This window comes from Ambystoma mexicanum, chromosome 5p (assembly GCF_040938575.1).
Source record: "Ambystoma mexicanum isolate Mex_15411 chromosome 5p, UKY_AmexF1_1, whole genome shotgun sequence".
NCBI classification, from domain to species: Eukaryota; Metazoa; Chordata; class Amphibia; order Caudata; family Ambystomatidae; genus Ambystoma; species Ambystoma mexicanum.
Window position 1 is genome coordinate 1,295,303,481 of NC_090930.1, and position 20,320 is coordinate 1,295,323,800.

A 20,320-nucleotide genomic window follows, 5' to 3' on the forward strand; every position below is an offset into this window, starting at 1 on the left:
GACTGATGGCAGTACAGACCATCTTATATATGGCCATTGGTTCCACTGTCTGACTAATCCGGGGACACATTTTATTACCAGTTCAGGATTAAGGGATGTCAATCACTCAATCGTTTCCCACAGCAGATACTAATTACTTCTGATAGTTTTCTTTTATATGGTAGGAACATCCATACACATAAACTAAGGCATTTCATAACAGGTCATTTTGTTATACACCTTATGTGGATATGGTAAATATACCTACCTATATTTGGTTGTTCTGAGTTCTTCATCTTCTAAACAGTTATCTTGGACAAAGTTGTTTAGCTCAGTTAATTCTTTTGCCATCCAGCTCTTTTTATTTTGACCATATCTGATTTCAATGCAGAGTAATCCTGCATTGAAAGAATCCAGGAAGTAATCATTGAGTTGGAGACATTTACAGTCCATATTCGGTAAATCTGAAAATATTGAAGAGGTTTGTGGGAGATTGCAAACATAACATATTCCCCATGAATCAACTGACAGACGTTGTGGAACACACATACTGTTGCAGGAGTGATTTCTCACATGTATTGCACTTGATCTCAAAGTTTGGAAATGCTTTCTGTGTGCAAGGGATCAGTTTATTAACTTGGTTTTGCTTCTGAATTAAGAATAAGACTGCAGTTAAACAAGTGCCAGAAAATCCTGTTTCCATAATAAAAGTTTTACTTTTAATAGGGTAAGAAAATCACAGGCCTTTTCGAAAGACTTCTTTTCAGTTTTTTCACAACCTGTGTTTAAGAGTTCTCCACTCATGCTTCACTCTTGCATTCAATAGATGGATCAAGAGCTGAGTGATCCATGTGTAATTCACTATGTATTTATGACTGTAGTTTGTCAATCCTAGGGGACGTTGTACTTCACATCCATTTGTGGAGTTCTTCATTTTCAGTAGAGTCTCAATCTTCTTTTTCTAGGGATTAAGACCCTCAGCTGTGATTTCATTGCTTAAAATGTTTATGTTATTTATGCATCATTGAACTTTTTGAAATTATTATTTCCATCCTGCATTTTATAATTGGGTCAACAGGTGGTGGATCAACACCTGGTGTTCTTCCAAAGTTTTACTTTCGATTAGCAGGTTATTTCCAAAGGCCAAATTCCCTAGTTCTACAAGATCAGACATGACTTTTTGTAGGACTATGTAGAACTAATTTCCGCTGTTATTATAAGCAAGATAAATATGGATGCAGGCATATTGATTCCTCACAAACCTAAAGGCATGTTTACATTGATGTTTGCAGAGTACTGAAACAGTCACATACCCATTAGTAAAATTAAGGGCAAAATATACTTAGAATCTTGAATCTGTACAAGAACCTGATTGATATAAGGGAGCGTCCACCATGACATGTGTACCCTGTTATTCAATTCCCTCAAGTCTGCACAGAGTCTCCAATGTCCAGTGGGTTTCAATATTACCAGTACTAGGCAATTAAATGTACTTGATTGCATAATCCCACAGGATTGCACATTGGAAGGCATTTGTCCAAAATCATAGGAATCAACAGAGAAAACTTTCTGGAAATCTAGCAATACCTGCCTTCGCTTTTGCTTTTGCTGTTCGGTTTCAGAGGCAACCCCCATGCTGATATGTTCCTTGACCAGCTGATGGGAGCATCGAAATATTTCTATTTCTATTCCAGAAATCTCTGAGGTACCTTATAATTGGGTTGATATGTCGTTATTTAGGTCATCTGAACTATTGATTCCTTTGTATCAAGGTAATTACTATTGAAAGTGAATACTAACTTATAGTTCAGCATATCACAGGTGACATCGTCCACCCCATAAGAGCACAGGAAGTACACCATAACATTTTCCCTTGCCGAGTATAAAATGTTTCTGACCTGTTACCATCCATTTTGTTATAATTTAAGTAAGGTATGGGATAAATGATAGGGCTAAATCCATGGGAAATTGTCTGAAATCAACAGCCATTCCAATGGATGTGTTTTGGAATAGGGAGTAGAGACAGGCCATGTTGCTGAATGATATCTTTAAAATTAATACAAACTCCTTAATGAAACATGGTCTGTCATTTTCTGATATTTACAGGCAAAAGGTATTGTTGATTATTTTCCTGGAATAGTGATTTTCTTCTCTTATTTGAACTTCCACAGCACAAGGCAGCACTCCAGCAGGCTTAATTTACTTTTCTGGATCATTAAAGTGCATCAGGTTTCCTCCAATTCTGAATCAGACTTAATTATTTTTAGCACCTAGTGTCGGACAATGAGATTGTATCAATCAATCTGATTGGCCATCGCTGGGTCCCCACCAGCCCAACAAAGACTCACCTGCCAAGGTTCAAAGCACTGTGTCCCTCGGATTTCAATCCTTTTCTATCATGGAAAGGGAGAAGGGATCACGTGTAATCCCTTAGCCCCCGTCCATGGCATCCATTTTCTTTGTCTTCTTTTTTTGTATCTTTTGAATGGCTATCATGGAAAGGGAGAAAAGGGGAGAAGAGACTGCACATGGTCCCTTCTCTCTGATCCCTGGCAGACATTTATTTTGCATTTTTATTTGCTCGAGTTGAGAAACGGTTGAAATGTTGTTTCTCAACTTGAGTAAAAATACTTTTAGTAACCTGGTGCAATATGCCGGGGTACTAAAAGCAATAGAACCCAAGCAGGGCGCATTGTCCTTGCTTCACTCTGGCTTTTAAATATAACCCAGAGCATTAGCCGACTGGTAATGTCCCCCGCCCCCCACCTCAGGTACTTTTGCTTGAATAAGATCCAAATTAATTGCAAATTGGTGTAATATGTCAATGGAGATGTGCAATTATGATTTAATATTTTATTTCTGATTTTCATTTTCAGCATACACCCATTAGTAATGATGTGCTTTGTATCCATTACATCAAGGTTAGATTCCCATTTATCTATTTGAATTATCGTGGGAATTTACTGAACCTTCTGTAATTGCTTAAGCAAACCTTCGCTTATGAAGCTTCTTTTTTGAGTTAAACAGACTTTGGGAGAACTGGCTACTTGCCTTCATTGAGTTGAGTATTGAAGAATATGAGCTCTCCTTTTTTTGTATATTAGCTAAACTACCAAATTAATTTTTGGGTTATTCATCAGTTGACCTTGATCATAAAGGAGGTCTGCTGTGGATATAATTTTAGGGTATCTCCTTCTAAAGTGGTGAACCACTTATTGTTTGGAGGATGACTTATTCTCAACAGTTCTGTGGGAGTCCCTTGAATATCATGTTTATCTTTTACAGATATGATAGTGATGTCTGAGGCTTTTGTGTTTTGGAAATAAATCAAAACTGTGTATGGATGTTTTTCAATTAAATGGCAGATGCAATTAAAACTGATATGCTTGCCACTCCCTTTTAGTTTGATTGGAGAGTGTGTTTCAGTCCAGAGAACTGAATTCATGCAATGTTTCAAAAGTGAAAGACTTTGAAGCAAAAGTATTCCCTGTAAAACAGGTGTGCTCTGAGAAGCCATGACTATCACCGGATGGGTGAGCCAGTGTCCCATACTTTTTATTTAAACTTCAGTAACTCCATCTACAGGCATCTCCTTAACATCACAATTATAAAGCTCTGCCAGAAAGAATTTGAAGGTAATACAGTGATATTGCTTTCAAGTTTTTCTCTAACTATCAATGTCGCATAGGAACTTATATCTATGATAGCCAATAGGTCACACTGTCCTTGAATTTGGATAGGCACAACAATCGCTCATCTTTTACTTACTAAGTGGGTGTATGGTAGTGGATAATTCTGATTTTTGTTGATTTCTAGAGTTTCATGAATTTGACCTTAGAAAGCCCCATCATGGCCATTCGCCTCAGGACCCTGTAAGAATGAAAAGACATTTAGAAATTGAAAACGAGACAGGGAATTTCCACTTTCTGTGGATTTCAGGTAACTGCTGCTGTTTGGATTGCTATACCTAGAAAACTCCTCAGTAGAAATAGTTCTGTTTTCTTCCTACTCGGGTCTTGTGTGAAGTGTTTTTGTCTCTAGTCTCTTTCTTGCCTTTCAGCTTATTTGTTTATTTTTCTCAACTCCGATTTTCAGCACCTTTGGAAGAGGCACTAGATCAAGGAAAGAGGAAACAGTGGGTTCTATCACTACAGAGTTCTACTCCCTTTTAAAAATAATTGTCACATTTTTCTCCTCAAAATGTTTCACTTTTTATTTGTATCTGATTTTATCTCCAGGGATAAAAAGGGTCCCACATTGGCATTTGCCAGTTGTTCAGCAAATTCAACAGGATTTTCAGTGGAGGTAAAAGAAGTTTCCAATAAGGCTTGGAATACCTTTCTTATTGCATCCCACCGTTCCTTTTTTCCTTGTGTATTTTAAATTGGAACAGCTTCCTCCTGACCTGCCAACTTTTTCTGGAAAAGGCTTAGGTGAGCTTCGAATCAGGATTTCTCTGTAGGTATCTCATGAGTTTGCCAATGTTCTCTGTCAATTGTTGTTCTTATCAATCGAGATGTGAACATTTTGATCCACACCCCCAGACTGATGTGGTCTTTGGGCATTTTTCTCTTCCACCCTAGATGGGTAACTATCTATTCTCTGGGAGCAGTTTTGGTAACTCTGATAACTGTTTTGTATGTGATGTTTGGTCTCCAGTTATCCTTGCATGGGGATCTGTTATGGTTGAATCTTGGAGGAGAATGTGATTATTTTTCTTTGTAATGGGTTCTAGGAGGTGGTGATTCTGATTTGTATTTCCCTGGGAACCTGTTCTTGGGTTATTTTTTTTTGTCTCTAGGGAGGAACTTACTTATAGATAGGGATGGGCCTAAACCTAAATACTCACGACTGATGTAAGTCTCTGGTTTTGTGGGAGCAGAATTTTGCAGGTCCGGTGGAGGATTAGTCAGCTGGTTTTGAACAGTGGATATTCTCTGTCTGCTAGAATCTTTAACATCAGAGGAATAAGTCTTGGCCCTCCTGTCTCTAAGACCAGCCAAGGAATGCTTTTCACCTTAGCTCCCTTTGGGGCAACTGAATCATGCATTTGTTTGGGGTTCTGTTCATTTTTGGGAGTAGTTGGTTTCTGTACTTCAGAGACCCTCATAGGCTGGGTGATGATCCACTTGAGAGACCTAGAGTTATCATAATCACAAACTAACTGACTTACTATGTATTTTGGAATGGCATAGAAGAATGTAATGTTGAAATCTCAACTCTTGCTATCGACACATTGAGAAATATGGGTAAATGTGCCTTTGAGTTCTCGAGCTATTTCCCTAGGATATTGATCCTCATCACACAATACATTAAAGGATATCTTGGAGGCTTCTTGGGGATTTCTATGAGTGGAAAACATATTTTAAAATGGCTGCCTTGAAAAAGGACCATTTGCTATGATTTTGGTGTTTCAGCCCAAGCAACTAGAAAACTTCTGAGAAAACGTCTATGTTATGAATTCAATATTGTTTTGCCCATTCTTGAATCCACATGATTCCATAATATGTTGGTATAGTTCTAGATGTTCCCAAACAGAATATTTTGCATGTTATGATAAGATATTGTAAAACATTTTAGGTTTAAACTGTGTGATTGCGTCTTTCACAAAGTGTGATTGTGGTTTTCTGTTTCTATGGGCCTCATTACGAGGCTTGCGGTAAGGGGTTAACGGCACCGGTAAGGATGCCGGTGCTGTTAACCCCTTACTGCCACATTCTGAAGTCCCTTAGCGGGTCCCACTAAGGGACCAGGGAGCTAATAATGGGCCCGTAATTTACAGGTCTGTTATTAGCTCCCTTCCCATTCCCATTGAGCCATATGGGGGCTCGAATGGGAATGGGGAATGGTTTTCTGAATGAGGATTTACCGGGTCCTCCAAGGTTTGAATGACCTGGCAAGTCCCCATTCAGAGAACCCGGACACGAGTTTGGAGGCAGCCATAGCACTAAAAGCGCCATGCCTACCTCCAAACTCGTAATGACACCCAATGTCTCCTTACTAAGGTCCAACTTCACTCAACATAAAGCCACTTTTTGAGCCTGTTTACCGGCTTACATATTTTCCTGGATTTTACATATTTTACTGCTGGTGCTGTTGAATTTACTTGAACTACCTGGCCCAGAATTCCAATAGGCAGTGACTCTGGGCACACTCTTTTAGCCGCGTATTCTTCCGGGCATAAAAGCGTCAGCTAGCACTGAAGCTGTGCTTTGTTGTATTTTGCTGCTGGTGCTGTCGAACTTACTTGAACTACCTTGCCCAGAATTCCAACAGGCAGTGACTGCGGGAACACTCTTTGAGCTGCCTACTCTTCAGGGAATAAAAGAGTTGGCTAGAGCTGAAGCAGCGCTTCAGCGGCACAACAGCGATGCAACATGGTGACCATGGAGACTCCTGACTCTGTAATGGAGGATGAGTGCTTGCAGATAAACTGGAAAGTGATATCAGCCTTGATGATGAAGTCATGGTTAGAATTGCTAAATATGTTGAATCTCCAACTTGTGTACATTCACTTTGACACCCCAGGACATGTGCACAGAAGACATTAAGAGCTATGTGGCCAGAACCTAAAGGCAAAGTTGTGAATAATATCACACATTTTTTACCACATCTGATGGGAGCGCAAGACATCGGGGAGTGTACAGGTGGAAGAACTGAAAACAACGCTGGCGTACCTTTGTTCAAAGATGAATGAGGACATTGTGAACTACTTGGCACCTAATATGATTGATTTGACTGAGACAGTGGATAGTCTTGAGTTTATTGATGCTTTTACAAAAGAAGTGGCTGAGACAGATAACATTGCTAGCCATAGAGATAAATGCCTTTTGTATTATATCATAATCAGACTGAGTGAGTGTAGGAGAGGAGTTAGGAGGAAAGTGTTGGTGGGTTATATCCGCTAAGACATGAGCTATTGATTCCTGCTTCTGATACAGATACTTCTGTTTTGGCACAAGAGGCTGATGTTGCAAAATCCCACCTTTTTATCTCATTATCTGATGGGGAAAAAAGGAGAGATGTTGAGGGGGAGGTGGCTTTATTGGAGATAGCTTCCTTGGCGCACGATCTCCTGGAACAAGGTGATGTAACAGATGTGGGTAATTTAAGTAGTTCTTCCATGACGATGTACTCAGTTATGGAAAAATTACTAACTATTACTAAATGTGAGAAAATTTAAGGAACATTGGAACAGCAATTAGTGTGGCTGCACTTATTACAGACAGATTGAGGAAATCAACAGAATAACATTGTTAAAAATTCAAATGTAAAGCTAGTAATTGAAGAAGACATACAGGTTATATAATCCAGTGCTGGAAGGGATATTATCAAGGAATGGAAGGTGCAGCATATAGATGTGGAACAGTCCTTTTATTTGGAGGATACAAATACTACAGCGGGAGGACGAATGTGTGGTGTACATCTTTTTGGAGGGGTGGCGGCCATAGAATATAAGACAAATCTCACAAGGTGGGGAGGAAAGCTGTCTGGTCAAAAGGAAAAAAGGGAAAAACAGGAGGGATGTAGGTATACAAGAAATTATGTACAATAATACTAAATTAGCCAAGAGGAGGAAAGGACCTATTATAACTGACTCTAATGCTATTATCACCAGTGAACATGATGCTGGCTCCTATGATCCGAAATCTATTCCATCATCTGGTTCAAATGAGTAGCTCCTAAACCCAAAGTGTGTGGGAAAAAAAGAATGAGAGAATTTGTGGTGTGTGGAATAGCAGTATCTATAAAAAGGATTATGAAGTAAGCACAGAGGAGCTGGGTGTGGCTCATGGGCTTGAGATTAAACTACAATGTGGCACACCAACAGTGAAATATTGATTATATAACATTCATCGTTTTTTAAAGAGTTAAGGATCACAAAACTCAAAAGAAAAAATTCAGAAGGGAAAAAGGGGAAAGGATGATGGAAGGCTAAGAGGAAGATATGGAGGCTCTTAAGCATTTATTTCAGAATAGCCACACAAAGATATATAAACAAACCAAAGAAAGAATAACTCAAACTCAGAATCAGACCCATATAGGAAGTTGTGCAAAAGCTTGTCATGTCAAGATGGGAATTATTGTTGCTGGCGATACTGATGGTGACTCACAATGTACAAATGCAAGGGTATTGCAGTCAGATGCTGTGGGTCTAAATAAAGAAAATATTGTTAAGGTAGGACATGCCATAAGTGACTCAATGGCCTTTGACCACACAGGGGAGGATAGTTACGGTCATAAAGCACTTCAGATGCAGTTTGCATCTTCAGTAGAGAGGCATCTGTGGATTAATTGATCCCTATTGTTGCAAATATTTAATAGTATTTTATCATTACGGGTTATAACTACGGATAATATACAAATTGTGGATCAGATAGAAGATGCCAGAAGGTTCATGCCCAATATATTGTGTGCATCTGAAAATATTCAGGAATTCATAATGCTGCATGAAGAAAAACTATTTAAAAGATGATATATGCAGAATAGTGTTTAATAAGGTTAGCGGAAAATAAGGTTGATGCTCTAAGGAAGAGAGGTCATGTGGAGAAGGTGGGTACTAGAATTTCTAGTTTTGAGAGAAAGGATGATCGGCAAAATAGGCAGAGAGACCTAATTCCATGGAAGGGTAAGAGTAACTTAGAACCTGTATACACTGAAGGGAGATAACTGGAAGGGAGGCCCTCTGAACCTAATAAAGAGGTGGAGGGCTATTGTCAATGGCTGACAAAAGCTGTCTAATGCATTTTATTAATAAACCTTAATGATGCTTGTTTGATATGTTCCCAGAATACCAGGGGCTCTTCGTATTATAAAGAGGAAGATGGGTTGTTGGAGGATTTAGAAACATTTATGATCCTATCTTTACAAGAGACATACATTGCTGAGGAGGTTGAACTTGATGGCAGAATGACCAGCAATGCTCTTGCTACCAATGGCCCAAGAGGGAGGCCCAAAGGAAGCTTGTTGATTTCCATATCACCTCCTTGGTCTACTGAGAAAAAAGAAAAGAGCAAGCAATCTGTCCTTATTGGTATGTTAACTATGGAGGGACGTGTGACTAAAGAAATGATGCTAATTATCAATGTCTAGGATCTGTCAGGGAGTTGTATCAAAAATAGTTGACAAAGTGCCGCGTAAGATCAATGGGGATGGTTTGGTGATGGTGTGTGGAGACTTCAATGCAATGATTCCACCTATTGCAATCCCCATGACCTAGATCGTTCTTCAGCACCAGTTGAAAGGAGGTTGTATAATAAGAAAGGGGTCTTTTGGGCCAATGTATTATATCTGCACAATTTGACAATGTTGAATGCCTATTGCCCAGGTGACAATGAAATGGGATCCACCCGGCTAAGTAATTAAGGTTGTAGCATGATTGATTATATATTTGTGAATGAGGCCATAACGGGATTGGTAAAAGATATGTCTTTGATAATAAGAGAAGAAAGTGACCACCTACCGCTCTGTATATTATTAAATAAGGAAATGAGGTTGTAGAGGGATGATAGCATAGTATATGTATACGTTAACAAAAGGAAGAACCGTATTAGCTGGAACCAGAGGAGCCTGGAAAAGGCCAACAGGATGACCAGCCAAGAATTGGATACCTTCCAAAGTAGTAAAGTGTGACTGGGTGGTAGTGGTGACTTAGAGAAGATAACAGTTTTAATTTCCATTATGGAGGTGATTAAAACTGAAGTGGAGAATGATCAAAGTTTGAATGTTGGTGGTTCTTCTCACAGGAAACTTAAATGGAGGAAGACATACAATAAAGTGATACAAAAAGCAAAAGGTGATTGAGACAAGATATAAAATCTGTTCTAACCAATGCCAAGTTGCCATGGAGGTCTAGGTTGATTGATAGTAAAATAAGTAAAGTAAAATGTGAACATAACAAATGGGTGAGGAGACATGTGGCTGCAATTGTCTGGACATTTGTTGAATAATGAACAAAGCCTGTGTTGAGCGAAGATAAAGGGGTTTAATAATTCAAGAGGAAATTTAAATTGTGCCTGGGTAAACTGCATAGGTCAGACTATCGGAAAATGTGAAGTGATGGTACCTCCCCAGTACAATTTAAACACCAGCTGGGAATGTATGAGAACTACACATCTATTGAACAAAATGATCAAGAAATTAAAGTTTTCAGCTGAAGTTGGCCGAGATCGGTCTTGCAATGCACTAATAAAAAATAAAAAAAATACATGGCCAGCTGCATTGCAGAAATTGTTTATATCTATTGGTCAAATTGCAGTAATTCCTGATGCTCTGAAATATAGTATCATTGTGCCTGTGCACAAGAAAAGCAGCTGGAAGGAGCCCTGTAATTATTTACTTCTGGCTATGATAGATATACCGGCTAAAATGTTCATCAGAGTCTTATTGGGTGATCTTACAGACTGGATTGATAATAGCAATGTGCTCGCTTAACATCAGACCGGGTTCAGGAAACACTCCGCTATCCTTCAAAATTGAATATCACTGGTTGACTTAGTAGATTATCTGTGGAAGGTGCAATAGCTGCCTGTCTATGGTGTGTTTGTTGACTTTAGTGTGGCGTTTGATGCTATTAATAGAAGTTTGCTTTGGAAAAAAACGATTTGTGGGACATTTCTAGCAACTTTTTATCTATGATTCAATTGTTATATACAGGCAGGGCAATCAAAGTTTGTATACATGAAAAAGGGCAAGTTGCTGACTGGATACCCACAGGGTGAAGGGTTAGGCAGGGTAATCTTTATCTTGCTGATTGATGCCTTGAAAGGACCTAGGTCCTGTCCCGTTAAATTTGGGAAGGAAATAATAGTGTGTTTAGGCTATGTGGATGATGTACTTATTGTAGATCATACATTGATGTTTCTATAAGAAAAACTAAATGCCATAGGAATATATGCAACACAAAATGAATTAAAAATACACTTACTTAAATATATAAAACACACATATGTTATTTGCTCCTATAGGCTGGAAGGAGCATGTTTATTGTTGGACATTATTCAATACCACAATTGAAGTAGTTCAGTCCCACAAATATCTGAGCATCCTTGTTGACAATAAAGTCAACTGGTACGAATATTGAGACTTCATTGTGGGGAAAGCAAAACAGTTATTAGGAGCCTTTATTAAGTGTGTTGTTTCACAGGTAGATTATTTTAATACTCTATAGAACCACATCACGTCCTACCTTTTGTATGGTGCAGAAATGTGGACTCCCAGTTTGGAGGGGAAAAACTCAAATCCCTGTTTAGAATGCCTGTATCCACACCAGTGGGTTACATTCATTTTGAATTTCAAATTCAGACAATAACAATTATTGGGCTTCATTACACGGTAGGCGGTAGCCATGGCGCTATTAGCTCCCTGGCTACCCCCTTACCACATTCCGGGTGCGTGTTCCCTGAATAGGGATTTACCAGGTCATTTCGACCCTGGTGGACCCGGTAAGTTCCCATTCCAGGAACCATTCCCCATTCCCATTTGAGCCCTCATAGGGCTCAATGGAAATGGGGAAGGAGCTAATAACGGTACCACAATTTGCGGTACAGTTATTAGCTCTTAAGTCCCTTAGCGGGTCGCTTCCATAACGCCTGGTAAAACCAGGCGTTAGGGGAGGGATACGCTAAGGGACCTCGTAGTAGGGCGGTAAGGGATTGAACAACTACCGTGTAATGAGGCCCATTGTGTTGTATAAAAGGTTGATTATTTACTGCAAGATTTCAGGCCAGATTTGTAGTGCGATATTGAAGGAACTCTCAGATGCGCTTAGGGAAATTAGGGTTACTGCGTATGCAGATTATTCTGGTAGGATACAATCCCTACTACACAAATGCTGTTAATACAATGCATGAAATCCGCCTTCAAGGATTTGGTGAAAGCGAGACTGTGGAATTGGATAAGGAGAAGTTAGTTGCATTGACAACTGAGCTAAATAATAGCAATTTTATAAATTAAATACTCCACATAAAAGAATTACCATCATACAAGGCTTTTCCAGTCTGCAGTACAATAACAGATAATATTATGGTAACATTCAATGTTGCAGGCTCCTTAGAAATTCTAGGGGCCAGACAGGGTATAGAGCTAGTGCTCAGTATGTAGACTCTGCAGGGCTGAATATATAGAATCTGCTAAGAATCTATTGCTGGAGTGTGAAGCATTGTTCAATATACATTGCTGTTTTGGTAAATCATATGGGAATGAAACTGTATTTAAGAATGGCTGGATTTTATGGGATGCTTTTATGGAGGGTAATGATTGCAATTTAATGTTCTATGTAGTCACATTTTGGCAAAACGTATGGCTGATTCTGCAAGAACTGTTCTTTGAAGAGTTTTAAAATGTTAATTTGTGGGGATGAATTTTTGAGAAGGTTGAAGAGTTTTTAGGAAATGTCAATAATACAGTGTCAGGTTTTACCAAAAGGGATAGAGACTATACGTTGTTGTGTGTTTTATGTTTTTTTTTTTGTTTTTTTTGCGGTTATGTTGTTATATGCTATTTATCCTATTGTGATATAGTATTGTGGATGTTGGTAAACAAGGTCTTTCTGACAATAGTATAGAGTATTAAACTCATAATGGGTGTAGGGAGTTTTCCTATGGGTACGGTACAGGGGCGCCTCTGTTTCTTCTGAAACCATCTGTTTTTCTCAAAACATTTCTAGGAGCATGGCATCAATTCACATTTTCACCAAGAATCAGTGTTTCACCATCTAATCTACCTATGGGTTCAGTGATATACCAATACTTCTTGGCAAAGATAACAGTCATCAAGATGCGCTTTTTGAGTTTCAATTTCTGTGTCAATATGGGCTATATTGTCTCTCTGTTAAACCATGTGCTATAATTCTTGTTTTCTTAACTCATTTTCATATCCTGATTCACTAATTCACTGTTTAAGAGTACTCTCATTCCTCTCTTGTAATTCCTGATATATTAAATATGCCACACCCCTCGCCTGTCACTTGAATTTCTCAATATTCCTCTGTATCTGACAGGGAACTGAAATCTTCCTATCAGGTCTTTCTGGGTGATATTTTTGGAAGGAGATATTGTGTTCAGGATCCCCTATCGCAATGGCAAGGTGTGCCTAAGACAACAGCATGTCTGTGGGTGGATTCACTATTTGGCATAAGTCTCCCTTCTTCCATAAAACATGTCTGTGAGTTTAAGATTGTGATTCTGAATTCAACTGAATATCTATAATTTCTTGTCTCAATCTAGCATTATGGCCCATGTCAATAATCATCTGATGTTTACTCTGTACCAATTGTCCTTTAGATTCATTCAGACTAGCATGACTTATATCAAATCCGCCAGTTGGGAGGCCAATCATTCTTTCATGTTGTGTAACTCCTTCCGTAAGGATTATTTTCTTTCTGATGAATATGTATTTCATCCACTAGCATTGGTTTTATGGGCTGCCAGCAAAGTAATTATTTCTTTAGGTGCTGATTCTGTGGCATTGCATCATCAAGCTCTTTCCTTAATATTCCGGACTTCTCTCCCAATCCATATATTCTTTTATTCAGCCCAGCTCTTGTGAAGTCATCATACTCTGATAACCCCGTGCTAGTGTCTATGCCAACAGTAAGGTGAGCAAATGCATTTCATGACAAGCAGTATCATTTTCCTCTGCTGAGTATGTTGCTTTTTAATGATATTTACATAATTATGTAGATGATCAAATTCAGCTAACAAATCTACATCCTTAGTGGCAGCTGTTTATTTACTCTATTTAAATTACATTGGGCCTCATTACAAGTCCGGCGGTAGCCGTGCCGGTACAGAAGGCCGGCTGGCCGCCGGACTTGTGAGTTTTCCTGGGCCTGGCTTCCTGGAATTACCAGGTATTACAACACTGTCAGGAGCTGGAACAATTGTATTCCCCACCCCCACTGAGTCCAATAGGACTCAATGGGAATGATGGTAGCACTGGCACCATTCATAATGGTGCCAGTGCTACAATGAAAGTTTGTGAGCGGCTGCCGTTCCACCCTCCAGGTCACACCTGGCGGGCGGGAGGGCATCCAGCTCACAAACTTGTACTCTGCCGGTCCGGTAACAATGGTGCCAGTAAGCCTACCGGTTTTCCTACCGGCACTGTTGTTACCAGACCGGCAGGGTACAAATGACCCCCATTGTTATATTCATCACGTCCTCTAATAATACAAAGGTATACATAGCTTGATCACTTGTTTTATCCTTTTACTCAGCATGTTCCTGTAGGCACTGAAAATGATTGGAAATTAATCATTTCTCTTTCTAAGCATTGTTTGACTCTGCACACACTTTCATTTCACATTATATTGCCTCTACGAAATGATTCTGTTTCTTCAATAACACATGCTTGTAACACAGAAACTCATTCAACTCTTTTATTCACTTCGTTTGCTGATCACTAGCTTGTTGCATTAGTGTACATTCTGGTGAGGTATTTTAAGCAGTTTCTGTAAAGTGTTTCAAATAATTTAAGTTGTCAGCCAATCTGTCCTCCACCAGCTCAAGGTGGAAGACGGTATGGGGACAAAGGCTTACATGCTTCTGTTTTTTCTCCCTCGACGTGAAGTTCATGTATAATTGTTTCAATGGGCCTCATTACACGGATGGCGGAGAACCATGGCGCTATTAGCGCCATGGTTCATGCCGGTAAAATACCGGCAGCGCCATGGCGGAAAGGGGAATTACCGCCCCAATCCAAGGTTGGTGGGGCGGTAATTCCCCCTTCCACTATTGCCCTTCCCCATTCCCATTTTTGCCCCATAGGGCATAATGGGAATGGGGAAGGCGCTAATTACGGTACCGCAAATTGCAGTAACGTAATTAGCTCCCTGGGTCCCTTTGCGGGTTGGTTTTTAACGCCTGCAAAAAGCAGGCGTTAAATCCCCCAACCCGCAAAGGGACCTCGTAGTAAGGCGGTAAGGAATTACCGGTACCAGTATTTTACCGGTACCGGTAAATCCTTACCGCCATCCGTGTAATGAGGCCCAATGTGTCACCAAGTTAGAATTATGTTTCCCAAATAGATATAACTACATTTTGCATGTTTCTTTCATTTTGTCTTTTCATAACTTAATAGCTTGCATTACCCATTTGCCATGAAGGACTCATCTAGACAATGCATGAGCAAGGGGCAACTCTCACTGTGCCCTGACGTCTTGTTGCAACAATGCTAGATTGTATGTTTGATCAGAGCTGTGGACCAATCTATATAATGATGAACATTCTTTTATCAAATAAACAATCTACCTGAATTCTATGTTTCACTTCAAAGGCCATTTTTGTTCAACATACAATTCCACAGATTCCAAGTCAGAAACAATATGTGTAATTAATGCACCATAAAAAGGGACCATCTAATTCAAGACACCTTGGAACTTCTCACACATATGTGATCGTGTGCACAATCTGTGTTAAAGAATGCATTTCATTGTTGACATCAGTGATGTCATCTCACTGGTGTCCCAGGCAAAATAATACATTCTGCCTCATCATGAGTTTGGCGGTAACCCTTAAGTGCGGCGGTAACGCTATAACTGATGCATTAAAGAGTTTGCCAAATCAGGGGTTTGGCAGAATTTAACCCCAGCTCTGAGCTGCCGGCAAATCTGCCACAATTTTGCTGATTTTCGGTGCTATTACCACTGCACTAGTGTTTTGTGTGTTATGATTGTTCTTCACTAAGTGGGTAACTCTAATGTAATGTTCCCCAGCTGACAAACCCAGCCCACAATACTGGGAGAAGAAACAGGCTGTATTAGGCATCAACATGTCCCTTTATTCAACTAAATGAACTTGAAAGAACATCCCATAGGTTTATGCTGGGGAATTCTCCACAACACAATGTATATCAAAGGAAAAGTGTTTTGATCTGTAATGGGTCCCAAAATGACAATAAGAGGCTCTGCCGCCGGGTTTATAAAAATGGTATCCAATAGGCCTACAGCTTTCACTGTCTCTCCTAATATTGGAACATGGGGAAATATATTTATTCTCAAGGAAGATCTATTTGCCCCTGTATCCACCAGCCATGGTACTGGTATCCCTTGCACACTACAATGCGCATAGGGACCCTCTTGATCTACTGGGTTCATTAGTGCTTCCAGGGTCCATTTCCCCTCTGGTTGTCAAGATCCATTTAAATCTCAACTCGCCCTTTGCGGGTCTCCAGGATGAAAGGATTTGAATTCAGGTTTGGAAACTGAGGCATTCGCCCAGTCGTGACTGACTGCTTTTGGATTTGCCCTCTGTGATGTGGCACCTGCATGTTATTTGGAACATTATAACCCTGAGGCTGTGGCCTCTGTGGTCTAAATGGACACTCATTTTTCCAATAGCCCTCTTATTCCCAGTAAGTACAAATCAACATATCCGGTACCATGGCTCTAGAAGCCTGTTGGTTATTCCAATGTCTCTCTACCTGTTGTCCCTGTACTACCCATGCATGCTGTTGATCAACCAGTCCCCACTGTCTTGAATGTTGTGGTTGTCCCGCATATCCCCTTGCTGAGTTTGATACAACTGCAGGCCCCCTGGGCATCTGCCTCTTCCTTTACCTCTCTGCCCCCCCCCCGGACCAGATTTCCCCGGGGGGAAGCTGTCCCTGTATCTGTCCCTGAAGTCTCTGCATCTGTAATGAGATGAGTTTATTCTCAAATGTTTCCTTCTTTTGCTCCTGACAAGCGACACAAGCAACACAATGATTTGACACCACCACCAGCTCCACTAACAGCTAGATTGCCATCCTATGCACATATTCTGTTTCCTCCAGTTGTGTAATGCTAGAATACTGCCTAAATACCACCCTCAGTCTATCCAAGTAATCAGCAGGAGAATCACCCTTATTCTGCTTACTGATTGATTTTTTTGCACAATCATTCTTACTTCAAACCTCTGTGACAATACTTTCCTTCGCTTGCACAAGGGCTCCCCCTGTGCCTGTGTTAGCTGCTGGCCACCCACTCAACTAAACGCTGTCTCTCCTCCGGTGGCACCACTATGCTCATATGTTGATTCATATGAGCCCACAAGGAGTTATAACACTGCATTACTGTCTGCATGTCCACCAAACATCATTGGGGCTCTTCCCTTATGTTGGGGAACTCCTTTTCCAATGTCTGAATGTCCCCAGGTGTCAATGGTACTTGGACAATATATCCAAACCGCATGGTTGCTCCCTGTCCTCATGACTAGATGGTACTTGCCTGAGGGGAGCCAGAAAGGCGTGTGAATCCCTTCCATTTATATGACCTCTCATCATCATAGAGGGGGCATGCAAACGTGATGGCCCCCTGGATGCTTAACCCACAGCAGGTTCCAGCCCGCTCAGTCCTTACATCCCTAAGGCTGAGGACACCGAAGAAAGCATCACTACCAAGAGTGCCCCTTCTTTAGCCTCTGCCACTCCTGCCCCTACAAATGGTCTTATACTGGTGAAAAAATCAAGTATATCCTCGAGTGTCTCATTGTACTGGTCCTCCCTGTCCTCCTCTATCTTGTCTAACTCCACAACCCTTATTTCTCTGCTAGCTGGGGGCACAATGAAGCCTAGTCCATTCCTCTCCTAGCCCTCAAAAACTCCCACATTCAGCTCTTCCTTCTCACCTTCATCCTCACCTTCCCTCAGAGACTCAATGTTACCCATGCTCTGATTTTCTCTAGACTAGTCTATTCCTTAATCTTCTTTTGTCCACCATGCGACCCCTCCAGCTAACCCAGAATAGAGCAGAGAGACTTATTCTTGGCCTCAAGCCCAGGGATCACATTTCTCCTTCTCTACAAAGCCTTCACTGGCTCCCGGTCTGAGCACAGAATGCATTCAAATCCCTCTGTATCATCCACAAGGCTATCTGGGGCCTTCAATGCAGCCTGAACACATACTCCCCTTCTAGACCCCTGCATTCCTCTGGCACCAACTCCCTGTGTGTGAAGCAGTTTGCCAAACAGAGAGCTGGTGGTCAATCACTTTACTCGGCAGGCTCCCTTCTGTGGAATAGCCTCCCTCTCCCTCTGTAACTTGAGCAGACCCTCCCTAAATTTTAAAAAAAGCCTCAAGACCTTTCTCTTTTCCCCTTCCTTCTCCTCAGCTCTTTAATGCTAATCATACAGTACCGTGACTGTTGTGCAGGGCCCTTATGTATCCTTGGGGCCCTGACCCCCACATCTCTCATCCCAGCCACTGCCTTTTTCACTGCACTTACTTAGGCTACCATGGGAGGTTGCACTAATGTTCTTCTCTTCTTCGTACTTCACCCAAAGCACTTCTCAATTAGCACCTCAGCACCTATCCCTAGCCCCTCACCTCTGCACTTGCACGTTGTGTCTCCCCTCCCTGTGTTCCCATTATTTGTAGATTAAATTCAATTACTTATCGTTGTTGTAATTTATTTCCAGCTTCCCATTTCCCACACTTTTGCCCTGTGGGCGCTTTGAAATGGTGTTGCTAATTGTATAAGTCCCTAACAATTGACCAATACATAAATAAATAAATAAAATATCTGTCCCCTCAGTGATCATTAATCTCCCTCATTCTTCTGATCCTCCCATCACATTTCCTAGCTTTCGCTTCTTCCAGCCATGTGGTGAACACTCCAACTGTGTTGGCGATATTCTGGTACCTTCTGATTTTAAAGTCCTTCTTAGGGCTCTCAATTTATCTAAATGAAAAGTTCCCTCAATTGGAAACTGAGCCTGTCTGTTGCGTTGAGTCAAAAAATCCTATGAGTCCAAATAATCACAAGACAAACTAAACTTCCTAAATATGTAATGGCAGGTTGACACTATATAGATGCTATATCAAAACATATTTAATAGTATAGTCTCATTTCTAAACTACATAATCTAAGTGCATAATTGCATTGGATCTTATCAGCCATTGCCTTATTTTTACACATGAAAATTGAACACATTTTGGTTTATTTTATCCAATGTCAAAAACAATAGTATTGGTATCAGATATATTTTGCATAGAAAAACAACATTAATGTGAAAGACAATTGGAATGAATTCCCCATATATGTAGACATGGTGCTGTGGGTTTCTAGCATGTACATGCAACAGAAATATAAGCTCTAGAGTGTTTAACTGAAATCTACAAACTTCAGTTTGAGGAGATAGTGCTATACATTTCCGATACAGATAATATTAATGTATCTGCACTATGCATCCACCCAAGATTGTCATTTTCTGACAGGACAACAACTAACGCATCAATTCTCTTGGGATGATTTGGGTGCATCTAATTTGGGCTCCTCTCACTTCAAGACAAGATCATTGGAGATACGATGCTGTTCATTTGGAAGTGAATATTTGCAATGGAAACGGTAAACTCCATTTTATCACAGTCTGTCTTTTTGAATATATATTGCTTTCACAGTTGCTGATTTATAACTTCTCTGTCAGGCTATGAAGCGTTTGCATTGGTTCCTAGCCTCATTTGTTAAGTATACCTGTAACAAACTGCAAAATTCAATTTACTTGGCTATCATTTTCAAAATGCTGCACTCTTGGTGCTGCTAAATGCTCTTTGTTTTAAATTACACACACAGAAAAGAAAGATGCTATTTGTTCTTATTCTAATGTAATCTCACACAGCGTTAAGGTCAGTGAAAGTACAATACAATTCACACTAACATGCTATCATATTCTTTTACCATTATTTTGGTGGTATTTAATGAGCCACTGTGTACTGTGCACAAGAACATGCTATGTGTTCTCTGATAAGTCAGATTGTACTTGCTTTATTTATAGTGAGAAAACACTGTTAAATTTTACATTCAATTATTAAAATATTGTATTTGGGATGAGCCCTCCTACACCCAGTCGCATTTACATCTTGATTACACTCACTCTGAGCATATACGTACTTCTAGAGTGCCTGCATCTAATTATATTGGACAATATTCATGCTCACCTCCGAATAATTCTTTAACTGACAAAGCCAGCAGGCACCATCCAGGTTTTCAAATAAGTTCCAAGTCCACTAGGCCTCTTCTGGTCTCTTTCTTCTGCTAGGAAACCAGATCTGCCGCAGGTTAATCTGCTTCAGTCTTCCTCATGGATAATGCCTCTCTAATCCCCTTTAATCCCTATATATTAACCAATATCATCATTCATCCATTTGGAAAATGGGTTCCATATGTATGCAGCTTTCAAAATCGTAGCTACTCTAATTCCCTGTGTGTGTCATCTTATATATTGGTTAGTATTCCCCAACTCTGTCATTGTATGATAACACGTTTTATAGGTTCATTCATCCCATTGCTCTATTTAACAGGCTGGCACTCCCAGGGAATGCAACCATTAATTTTAATAGCTTAATCATAAATCTGAACATGGAA